Source organism: Lipotes vexillifer, unplaced genomic scaffold, assembly GCF_000442215.2.
Source record: "Lipotes vexillifer unplaced genomic scaffold, Lipotes_vexillifer_v1.1 scaffold331, whole genome shotgun sequence".
Classification (NCBI taxonomy): domain Eukaryota; kingdom Metazoa; phylum Chordata; class Mammalia; order Artiodactyla; family Lipotidae; genus Lipotes; species Lipotes vexillifer.
In genome coordinates this window covers 1,505,101-1,516,828 of record NW_006774049.1, presented here as the reverse complement: position 1 = coordinate 1,516,828, position 11,728 = coordinate 1,505,101, and the positions used below count along the sequence as shown (strand labels likewise).

At 37.6% G+C, this 11,728-nt stretch overlaps 1 non-coding gene across 1 annotated transcript; it reads left to right on the top strand.

Annotated features, from left to right (window-relative positions):
- Positions 1–9,735: 9,735 nt before the first annotated feature.
- TRNAG-UCC (transfer RNA glycine (anticodon UCC)) lies at positions 9,736–9,808 on the top strand. The gene has a single exon. It is a non-coding gene; the product is annotated as a tRNA-Gly (tRNA).
- Positions 9,809–11,728: the final 1,920 nt, after the last annotated feature.

The window sequence follows — 11,728 nt, the reverse complement described above, 5'->3', positions numbered from 1 at the left end:
GGCGGTCATTTGCCTTCCCCGATAAGCTCATCATGCTTACAAAAGAGGGGGCAGAGGAGTGCTTGGAGGAAATGAAATGCCCCAGTATTCCCTGAAAGTGTGGAGCAGGATTTAGATCAATAGGAAGAAGTGCTTTCAGTGATGGAGAAGACCAATGACAAAGACTCTAGGGTCCAGTGAGTCTGACATATATGTCAGGGTGTTATGCGAGCTGGCAGATGTAAGCAGAGGGAGTCTTGGAGGAGGAAGGGGAGTCAGGTCGGATGGAGGCCCTGTGCCTGGTGGAGTAGCATATCAGTTGGTTGTTGGTAGGTAGAGCATAGACAGATCGTGTAGAGGTCTTTGGAGATGCCAGATGGATGATCTTAGATGTGATACAGTCCTATGCTTTTCAAGAAGCTTTCCCAAATGCTCCAGACACAATTAGTTGCTCCATTCCACATCTCCCCACAGGAGATTCCCAGTGCTCTGCTTTAGCTCTGACTGTCATCTGCTGTGTCTAGAAATGTTTATGTATACATCTGCTCTCTGCCTTAAGGATGTGGACAGTGACTTAGCTATCTATGATTCCTGGTGCTCAGGACTGCACCTGGTAGGTATGGTATACCCAGTGAATATGGTTGCATTAAGTTGAGATAGGGTGCCTGAACTGCCAAGCAAGGTGGGGTGGAGGTGGGCAATGCTTTCATGGTGAAGCTGGGTGAGGAAGTGTATGGCTGCCAACCAGACAGTTAAGTTTCTTGAGACTATTTCATGACTGAAAACATTTTTATTCTACGCTCTTGTATGATTAGTAGTGTGCGTGTAGAATTCTATGTGGAAGGTCATTCATTTGAATTTTGAAGACATTGCTTCTCTGTTTTCTAGCTTCAAGTGTTTCTGTAAAGAAGACTAACATTAATATGATTCATTGGTTTGCTTTAAATATATATTAATATATATATAACATATATATAACATATTAATAATATGTTATTAATCATATTAATAACATTAATATGATTCATTGGTTTGCTTTAAATATACCATCTTGCTATTAGCTTTGTATTTGTACCATCTATATTTTGTTCCCTTTTCCCAGTCTGCTGCCTTCTCTCAGATTAATTCAGTATTTTAAAAATTCCATTTTATTGGTTTATTAGCTATGTCTTTCTTCTGTGTGATGCTTTAGAGTTTATAGCATACATCTTTAACTTCTCATATACTACTTTTGAGTAACATTAGACCACTTCACAAATAGTATAAAAATCTTACAACAGCGTAATTCTATTCCCCTTCTCTTGACATTTGTGCTCTTTTTGCTATATATTTATATTTTACTTCTGTCTAAATTATACATCTCATATTACATTCTTATTACTTTTATTTTAAACAGTCTTCTGGCGATTAAACATATCTTTTGTGAGTCTTAAAAAATCTTTATTTTACATGTTTCTGAAGGGTACTTTCTCTGGGTTTAGAATTCTAAGTTGGCAGTTTTTGTTTTTTTTTTCTTTCCATGTTTTAAAGATGTTGTTCCACTGTATTCTGGCTTACATTGTTCCTGAAGAGAAGTCTGTTACTATTCTTATCTATATTCCTTTGTATGTAATGTGCTTCCCCCCTGCTCCCCGGCTGCTTTTATGATTTTCTCTTTATTACTGTTTTTAACATTTTGATTATGACATACCTTGACTTATTTTTCTTTATATCTTGTGCTTTGGGTTCATTAAGCTTCTTGAATCTGTGGGTTTTATAGTGATCATCACATTTGGAAAAATTTTTTGCCATTTTTTTTCTTCAAATATTTTTTCTATTTATCCCTCTCTCCTCTCCCTTCAGGGACTCCAACTAATTATTAGCCCTCTTGGAGTTGTCCCACAACTTACTAAAGCTCTGGGTTTTTTTTATCTTTCTTTTTTCTTTGTATTTTATTTTGGATAGTTTCTATTGTTATATCTTCAAGTTCACTAATATTTTCTTTTGCAGTGTATAATCTGTTATTAAGCCCATACAGTATGCTTTTAATCTCAGACATTATAATTTCCATCACCAGAAGTTCAATTTTTTTTTTTTTTTTTTTTTTTTTTTTTTTTTTTTTTTTTGCGGCATGCGGGCCTCTCACTGTTGTGGCCTCTCCCGTTGTGGAGCACAGGCTCCAGACGCGCAGGCTCAGCGGCCATGGCTCACGGGCATAGCCACTCTGCGGCATGTGGGATCTTCCCAGACTGGGGCACGAACCCACATCCCCTGCATTGGCAGGCGGACTCTCAACCAGTGCACCACCAGGGAAGCCCTCAATTAGGTTTTTGAGAAATGTCTTCCATATCTCCACATGGTTCATCTTACTTCTACCATCTTGAATATATGGAATGTAGTAATAAAAACTGTTTTAATGTCATTGTCTACTAACTCTATCATCTTTGTCTTTTCTGGGTCTGTTTCTATTGATTAATTTTTCTACTTAGTATAGGTAGTGTTTTCTTTCTTCTTTGCATGCCTGGTAATATTTGATTGTATCAGACATTGTTAAATTGTTGGGTACTGGATGTTTTTATATTCGAATAAGTATTCTTTAGCTTTGTTCTGGGAAGCAGTTACATTACTTACTTAAAGAAGTTTGATACTTTTGAGGCTTGCTTTTAAGTTTTCTGAGGTAGGATTGAAGCAGCCTTTTATTCAGGGCTAATTTTTCTCCATGACAGAGATAACATCTTTCTGAATGTTCTACCCAATTGACCATGACTTACAAGGTTTTCCACTCTGGCTGGTGAGAACACAAACTATTCTTGGATGTGTGAATCCACTGATTGTTACCTCTTCTCCTTTGGGTTATTCTTTCCATAGTCCCATCTGGTTTCCTCACATGCATGTGCTGGTCAGTACTCAGCTGAAAATTTGGGAGGGATCTTTTGAACATTTCTGGAATTTATCTGTGTAGATATTGTCTCTCAAGGGATTTGCCTTACAAATTCTAGGCACCTTTATCTCCTTGGACACCCAGCTCTCTCTCCTCAGTTCAGGAAGATGCCTGAGCTCAACCTGGTTTCCACCTCCCTACTCTGTTGCCTGGAAGATATCTATAGATAGTAAACTAGGACAACTGTGCTTACTTTGATGGTTTGCTGTTTTTAAAGGAATCTCTGTCCTGCATTGCTTAATGTACAGTGCCTGAAAACCATCATTTCATATATATCCAGTCTCATGTTACTCCATCTTTATTGGAAGTAGAAATCCTGTTATTCTATTTTTGTGAAAAAACTTAAGCTCCTTGGTTCTAGATCACTTAGTTTTGCTTTAGAATGTTTACACAGGCCACTCTAGGTGGCAGCATTAGGCATCATGTCATCATTCTTAGCTTTATAAAAGCCACTATAAGGGCCTTTATTTCTAACATCTGTAAAGTAGTTCTATTCCTACCTAAAGAGATATTTATTGGGGGTTAGGTCCCTGACACTTAGGATGTAGAAGTGAAGAAGGCATGTGAGGCCTTTTCGTTTAAGGAGAAAACATTAAATAAATAAACATAATACATTCTATCACTATCTCCTTACCTTACTTTAGTTTTCTTTTTTTTGAATATTTGAATTTTATTTATATTTTTATAAAGCAGATTCTTATTAGTTACCCATTTAATACATATTAGTGTATATATGTCAATCCCAATCTCCCAATCATCCCACCACCAACACCCCCGCCACTTTCCCCCCATGGTGTCCATATGTTTGTTCTCTACATCTGTGTCTCTATTTCTGCCCTGCAAACCAGTTCATCTGTACCATTTTTCTAGGTTCCACAATATGCGTTAATATACAATTTTTGTTTTTCTCTTTCTGACTTATTTCACTCTGTATGACAGTCTCTAGATCCATCCACATCTCTACAAATGACCCAGTTTCATTCTTTTTTATGGCTGAGTAATATTCCATTATATATATGTACCACATCTTCTTTATCCATTCGTCTGTTGATGGGCATTTAGGTTGCTTCCATTACCTGACTATTGTAAATAGTGCTGCAATGAACATTGTGGTGCATGACTCTTTTTGAATTATGATTTTCTCAGGGTATATGCTCAGTAGTGGGATTGCTGGGTTGTATGGTCGTTCTATTTTTAGTTTTTTAAGGAACCTCCATACTGTTCTCCATAGTGGCTGTATCAATTTACATTCCCACCAACAGTGCAAGAGGGTTTCCTTTTCTCCATACCCTCTCCAGCATTTGTTGTTTGTAGATTTTCTGATGATGCCCATTCTAACTGGTGTGAGGTGATACCTTGCTGTAGTTTTGATTTGCATTTCTCTAATAATTAGTGATATTGAGCAGCTTTTCTTGTGCTTCTTGGCCAACTGTATGTCTTCTTTGGAGAAATGTCTATTTAGGTCTTCTGCCCATTGTTGGATGGGTTGTTTGTTTTTTTTAATATTGAGCTGCATGAGCTGTTTATATATTTTGGAGATAATCCTTTGTCCATTGATTTTTTGCAAATATTTTCTCCCATTCTGAGGACTGTCTATTCACCTTGTTTGTAGTTTCCTTTGCTTTGAAAAAGTTTTTAAGTTTCATTAGGTCCCATTAGATTATTTTTGTTTTTATTTCCATTACTCTAGGAGGTGGATCAAAAAAGATCTTGGTATGATTTATGTCAAAGATTGTTCTTCCTATATTTTCCACTAAGAGTGTTATAGTGTTCAGTCTTACGTTTAGGTCTCTAATCCATTTTGAGTTTATTTTTGTGTATGGTGTTAGAGAGTGTTCTAATTTTATTCTTTCACATGTAGCTGTCCAGTTTTCGCAGCACCATTTATTGAAGAGACTGTCTCTTCTCCATTGTATATCATTGTCTCCTTTGTCATAGATTAGTTGACCAAATGTTCATGCGTTTACCTCTGGGCTTTCTATCTTGTTCCATTGACCTATGTTTCTGTTTTTGTGCCAGTGCCATATTGTCTTGACTACTGTAGCTTTGTAGTGTAGTCTGAAGTCAGGGAGTTGGACTCCTCCATCTCCGTTTTTTTCCCTGAAGACTGCTTTGGCTATTCGGGGTCTTTTGTGTCTCCATACAAATTTTAAGATGATTTGTTCTAGTTCCATAAAAAATGCCATTGGTAATTTGATAGGGATTGCACTGAATCTGTAGAGTGCTTTGGGTAGTATAGTCATTTTCACAATATTGATTCTTCCAATCCAAGAACATGGAATATCTCTCCATGTGTTGGTATCATCATTAATTTCTTTCATCAGTGTCTTATAGTTTTCTGCATACAGGTCTTTTGTCTCGATAGATAGGTTTATTCCTAGATATTTTGTTCTTCTTGTTGCAGTGGTAAATGGGAGTATTTCCATAATTTCTCTTTCAGATTTTTCATCATTAGTGTATAGAAATGCAAGAGATTTCTCTGCATTAATTTTGTGTCCTGCAAACTTTACCAAATTCATTGATTAGCTCTAGTAGTTTTCTGCTGGCATCTTTAGGATTCTCTATGTATTGTATCATGTCATCAGCAAAGAGTGAGAGTTTTACTTCTTCTTTTCCAATTTGTATTTCTTTTATGTATTTTTCTTCTCTGATTGCCGTGGCTAGGACTTCCAAACTATGTTGAATCAAAGAGTGGTGAGAGTAGACATCCTTGTCTTTTTCCTGATCTTAGAAGAAATGCTTTAAGTTTTTCACCATTGAGAATGATGTTGGCTGTGGGTTTGTCATATATGGCCTTTATTATGTTGAGGTAGGTTTTCTCTGTGCCCACTTTCTGGAGAATTTTTATCATAAATAGATGTTGAATTTTGACAAAAGCTTTTTCTGAATCTATTGAGATGATTGTATGGTTTTTATTCTTCAGTTTGTTAGTATGGTGTATCACATTGATTAATTTGCATATATTGAAGAATCCTTGCATCCCTGGGATAAATCCCACTTGATCGTGGTGTGTGACCCTTTTAATGTGTTTTTGGATTCTGTTTGCTAGTATTTTGTTGAGGATTTTTGAACCTATATTCATCAGTGATATTGCTCTGTAACTTTCTTTTTTTGTAGTATCTTTGTCTGATTTTGGTATCAGGGTGATGGCCTCATAGAATGAGTTTGGTAGTGTTCCTTCCTCTGCAAGTTTTTGGAAGAGTTTGAGAAGGATGGGTGTTAGCTCTTCTCTAAATGTTTGATAGAATTCACCTGTGAGGCCATCTGGTCCTGGACTTTTGTTTGTTGGAAGATTTTCAATCACAGTTTCAATTTCATTACTTGTGATTGGTCTGTTCATATTTTCTATTTCTTCCTGGTTCAGTCTTGGAAGGTTATAACTTTCTAAGAATTTGTCCATTTTTTCCAGGTTGTCCATTGTATTGGCATAGAGTTGCTTGTAGTAGTCTCTTAGGATGCTTTATATTTCTGCAGTGGCTGTTGTAACTTCTCCTTTTTCATTTCCAATTTTATTGATTTGAGTCCTCTCCCTCTTTTTCTTGATGAATCTGGCTTATGGTTTATCAATGTTGTTTATCTTCTCAAAGAACCAGCTTTTAGTTTTATTGATGTTTGCTACTGTTTTCTTTGTTTCTATTTCATTTATTTCTCCTCTGATCTTTATGATTTCTTTCCTTCTACTAACTTTGAGTTTTGTTTGTTCTTCTTCCTCTAGTTCATAGACGTAAGGTTAGATTGTTTATTTGAGATTTTTCTTGTTTCTTGAGGTAGGCTTGTATTGGTATAAACTTCCCTCTTAGAACTGCTTTTGCTTCATCCCATAGGTTTTGGATCATCGATTTTCGTTGTAATTTTCTCTAGGTATTTTTTGATCTCCTCTTTGATTTCTTCAGTGATATCTTGGTTATTTAGTAATGTATTGTTTAGCCTCCATGTGTTTGTGTTTTTCATGTTTTTTCCCCTGTCATTGATTTCTCATCTCATAACGTTGTGTTCAGAAAAGATGTTTGATATGATTTCAATTTTCTTAAATTTACTGAGACTTGATTTGTGACCCAAGATGTGATCTGTCCTGGAAAATGTTCCATGTGCACTTGAGAAGAAAGTGTAATCTGTTGTTTTGGGATGGAATGTTCTATAAATATCAATTAAATCTATCTGGTCTATTGTGTCATTTAAAGCTTGTGTTTCCTTATTAATTTTCTGTTTGCATCATCTGTCCATTGCTGTAAGTGAGGTGTAAAAGTCCCCCACTATTATTGTGTTACCATCAATTTCCTCTTTTATAGCTGTTAGCAGTTGCCTTATATATTGAGGTGCTCCTATGTTGGGTGTATATATATTTATAATTGTTATATCTTCTTCTTGGATTGATCCCTTGATCATTATGTAGTGTCCTCCCTTGTCTCTTGTAACATTCTTTATTTTAAAGTCTATTTTGTCTGATATGAGAATTGCTCTTCCAGCTTTCTTTTGATTTCCATTTACATGGAATATCTTTTTCCAACCCCTCACTTTCAGTCTGTATGTGCCCCTAGGTCTGAAGTGGGTCTCTTGTAGACAGCATATATATGGGTCTTGTTTTTGTATCCATTCAGCGAGCCTGTATCTTTTGGTTGAAGCATTTAATCCATTCATGTTTAAGGTAATTATCAATATTTATGTTCCTATTACCATTTTCTTAATTGTTATGGGTTTGTTTTTGTAGGTCCTTTTCTTCTCTTGTGTTTCACACTTAGAGAAGTTCCTTTAGCATTTGTTGTAGAGCAGGTTTGGTGGTGTTGAATTCTCTTAGCTTTTGCTTGTCTATAAAGCTTTTGGTTTCTCCATCGAATCTGAATGAGATCCTTGCCGGATAGAGTAATCTTGGTTGTAGGTTCTTCCCTTTCATCACTTTAAATATATCATGCCATTCCTTTCTGGCTTGCAGAGTTTCTGTTGAGAAATCAGCTGTTAACCTTATGGGAGTTCCCTTGTATGTTATTTGTCATTCTTCCCTTGTTGCTTTCAATAATTTTTCTTTGTCTTTAATTTTGTCAGTTTGATTACTATGTGTGTCAGCATGTTTCTCCTTGGGTTTATCCTGCCTGGGACTCTCTGTGCTTCCTGGACTTGGGTGGATATTTCCTTTCCCATGTTAGGGAAATTTTTGACTGTAATCTCTTCAAACATTTTCTCAGGTCCTTTCTCTCTCTCTTCTCCTTCTGGGACCCCTATAATGCGAACGTTGTTGTGTTTAATGTTGTCCCAGAAGTCTCTTAGGCTGTCTTCATTTCTTTTCATTCTTTTTTCTTTATTCTATTCCACAGCAGTGAATTCCACCATTCTGTCTTCCAGGTCACTTATCTGTTCTTCTGCCTCAGTTATTCTGCTATTGATTCCTTCTAGTGTAGTTTTCATTTCAGTTATTGTATTGTTCATCTTTGTTCGTTTGTTCTTTAATTCTTCTAGTCTTTGTTAATCATTTCTTGAATCTTCTCAATCTTTGCCTCTATTCTTTTTCCGAGGTCCTGGATCATCTTCACTATCATTATTCTGAATTCTTTTTCTGGAAGGTTGCTTATCTCCTCTTCATTTTGGTTTTTTTCAGTGTTTTTTATCTGTTCCTTCATTTCGTACATAGCCCTTTGCCTTTTCATCTTGTCTATCTTTCTGTGAATGTGGTTTTTGTTCCACAGGTTGCAGGATTGTAGTTCTTCTTGCTTCTGCTGTCTGCTCTCTGGTGGGTGAGGCTATTTAAGCAGCTTGTGGAAGTTTCCTGATGGGAACCACTGGTGGTGGTAGAGCTCAGTGTTGCTCTGGTGGGCAGAGCCCAGTAAAACTTTAATCTGCTTGTCTGCTGATGGGTAGTCCTGGGTTTCCTCCCTGTTGGTTGTTTGGCCTGAGGTGACCCAACACTGGAGCCTACCCAGCTCTTTTGTGGGTCTAATGGCAGACTTTGGGAGAGCTCATGACAAGGAGTACTTCCCAGAAATTCTGCTGCCAGTGTCCTTGTCCTCACGGTGAGACACAGCTACACCCACCTCTGCAGGAGACCCTCCAACACTAGCAGGTAGGTCTGGTTCAGTCTCCTATGGGGTCACTGCTCCTTCCCCTGGGTCCTGATTCACATACCGCTTGTTTGTGCACTCCAAGAGTGGACTGTCTGTTTTCCCCAGTCCTGTTGACGTCCTGCAATCAAATCCTGCTAATCTTCAAAGTCTGATTCTCTAGGAATTCTTCCTCCCATTGCTGGACCCCCAGGTTTTGTAGCCTGACATGGAGCTCAGAACCTTCATTACAGTGGGTGGACTTCTGTGGTATAAGTGTTCTCCAGTTTGTGAGTCACCCATCCAGCAGTTATGGGATTTGATTTTACTGTGATTGCACCCCTCCTACCATCTCATTGTGGCTTCTCCTTTGTCTTTGGATGTGGGGTATCTTTTTTGGTGAGTTCCAGTGTCTTCCTGTCAATGATTGTTCAGCAGTTAGTTTTGATTTTGGGAGTGAGAGCATGTCCTTCTACTCTGCCATCTTCTTATTTTTCTTCATAATACTCTTTGCCACCTGATATACCTTATGTGCATTTTTAAATTTTTTGGTTTTACTCCAGTAAGACTGCAAGCTCCATGATAGCCAAAACCCTGTGGTTTTCTTTGTAACTGCCATGTTCCCAAAGCCTAGAAAAATGTCTGGAGTATAGTGCATGCTAAACAAATGTTTGTTAATAAATGAGTGTTTAATGAAAGAGCTACAGAGAGGAAGGAAAAAATATAATGAAAATTTACAACCTGGAATTCCTCTCAGGATGCAGTCCTTGGAAACACCTGCATCAGAAACATTTCAGGTGACAGAAATCCCTGGTGGTCCAGTGGTTAGGACTCTGTGCTTCCACAGCAGGGGGCACAGGTTCGATCCCTGGTCAGGGAAAAAAGATCCTGAAAGTTGCATGGCATGACCAACAAAAAAAAAAAAAAAAGAAAGAAAAGAAACATTTCAGGTGATTATTTAACATGCACATTTTGATCACCTCCCCAGATCCACTGATGTTGACTTTCTGATGGTGAGGCCGGGCAATTAAAATTTTTAACAATTTTTCCATATAATTTATACACACCCTGAATTTTGAGAACCACTGGTTTGGAGTATAGAAAAGATTGAAGAGAAGTAGTCATGTAAATGAAACTCTGAATAGTGTGTGTGTGTGTGTGTGTGTGTGTGTGTGTGTGTGTGTGCAACCTCCAGGTGGTAAGGAGCTATTTCAAGAAGTGTTTTTAGCAGGAGAGTGACATGATTACGTCTATGTTTTTAAAAATATCACTCTGGCTCTAGCGAGGTAGTTTTGTTTATCTCACAAGTTCTCCTGTCTTATAGCTGAGGTCCCATATATACAGAGATCACATGCTTTGCAGTTAACTGGACCAGACACAGCCTCTTATTAGCTGTGTGACAGAGAAAAAATACATAAATCTCTTAGCCTTATTTTCCTCATGTGTAAAATGGGGATAATAATACTTTTCACATTGGGTTTTCTGAAGAATTGACTTTTAACTCATGTAAAATACCTGGTACATAACAGACCTGAGAATAATGTTGGTTTCTTGTGATCCTCATCCTCAAGGTGCTTTTGCTCTTTGGAATAAAATCAGGGAAACACATCAAGCACTGACATCCCCAGGGCCACTGTTGACAAGTTGTGAAATCAGTCTCAGATATGAGACATCCTGCACAGTGTTGGGGAGACCGTGGGTAGGTACAGACCCCTAGAGGCAGCACCAGGAAAAGGAGAAGAAAGTGGTGTGACCAGTTCTTGCTGGAAAAGACATGAATAATTTATGCACAGACAGCCTGTCATCAGGGACTGGGACTGGAGGCCAACTATTCAACAAGATCTTTGTCAAAGACCAGCACTAATCACTTTAGTTCCAGTAATAAAGTTTTCCAAGTATTTCATTAGATTTCTCTCTTCCCTGGTGATTTTTGCTCTTGACTGCATAGGAATAAAAATGTCAGGAACATTTTGTACCTTGTTTTCCTCCCTTCCTTCCTTTCTTCTTCCCTGTTTCCTTTCTTCTTAACTTACATCTTAAACAATTAGCCTCTAAGAGTTGAACCTGTTTTATATTTTCCTATTACTAGAACTGAGTGATGGTTTGAGCAGAGATCCGTGTTCCCAAGCCAGCATCATGTTCCTCCCTACAACACACACCCTCCACTGTGTCCAATCACCTCTCATTAAGTCTCTTGTTATGTTTCACATTGCCTGAGTGTAACCTCTTTCTCTTTTGAGGCTATCCTTAATGTTCACTGTAACCTACTTTCAGCTGGTTAGAATTAATGGGGAGATACATAGGGTAAGCTTTGTTTTGTTGAGACATTCTTTCACTCAATTAAATTTAAATAAAGAACACATATACTCACATAATGCTCATTATGTGAGCATTCATACTCACATAATCTTGAGTGACTACTATGTGCCTGGCAATATTGATAGTAAGTACACATTGGTGAATAAAACAATCAGAATCCCTGCAGTCATGGGGGAGATGAAAACACACATACAAGTACATGTATAATAACAATAAATGGTAATAAGTCCCATAAAAGAAACAAACAGGACACATTAATAGAGAAAAACAAGGAGATAAAGAAGAAGCTTATTTAGCATGAGCCTGGAAGCATCTCTGAAGATATGAATTTGCAGGATAAGACAGGTCAGCATGGAAAGAGCACAGGGACATGCACTCAGAAAAAGGGAATAGCATGAATGAAGGTCCTCAGACAGGAGAGATCTTTATTTGTGTGAGGAATTGGAAGGAGATCAGTGTGGCTTGGCATCAAGCATAAAGG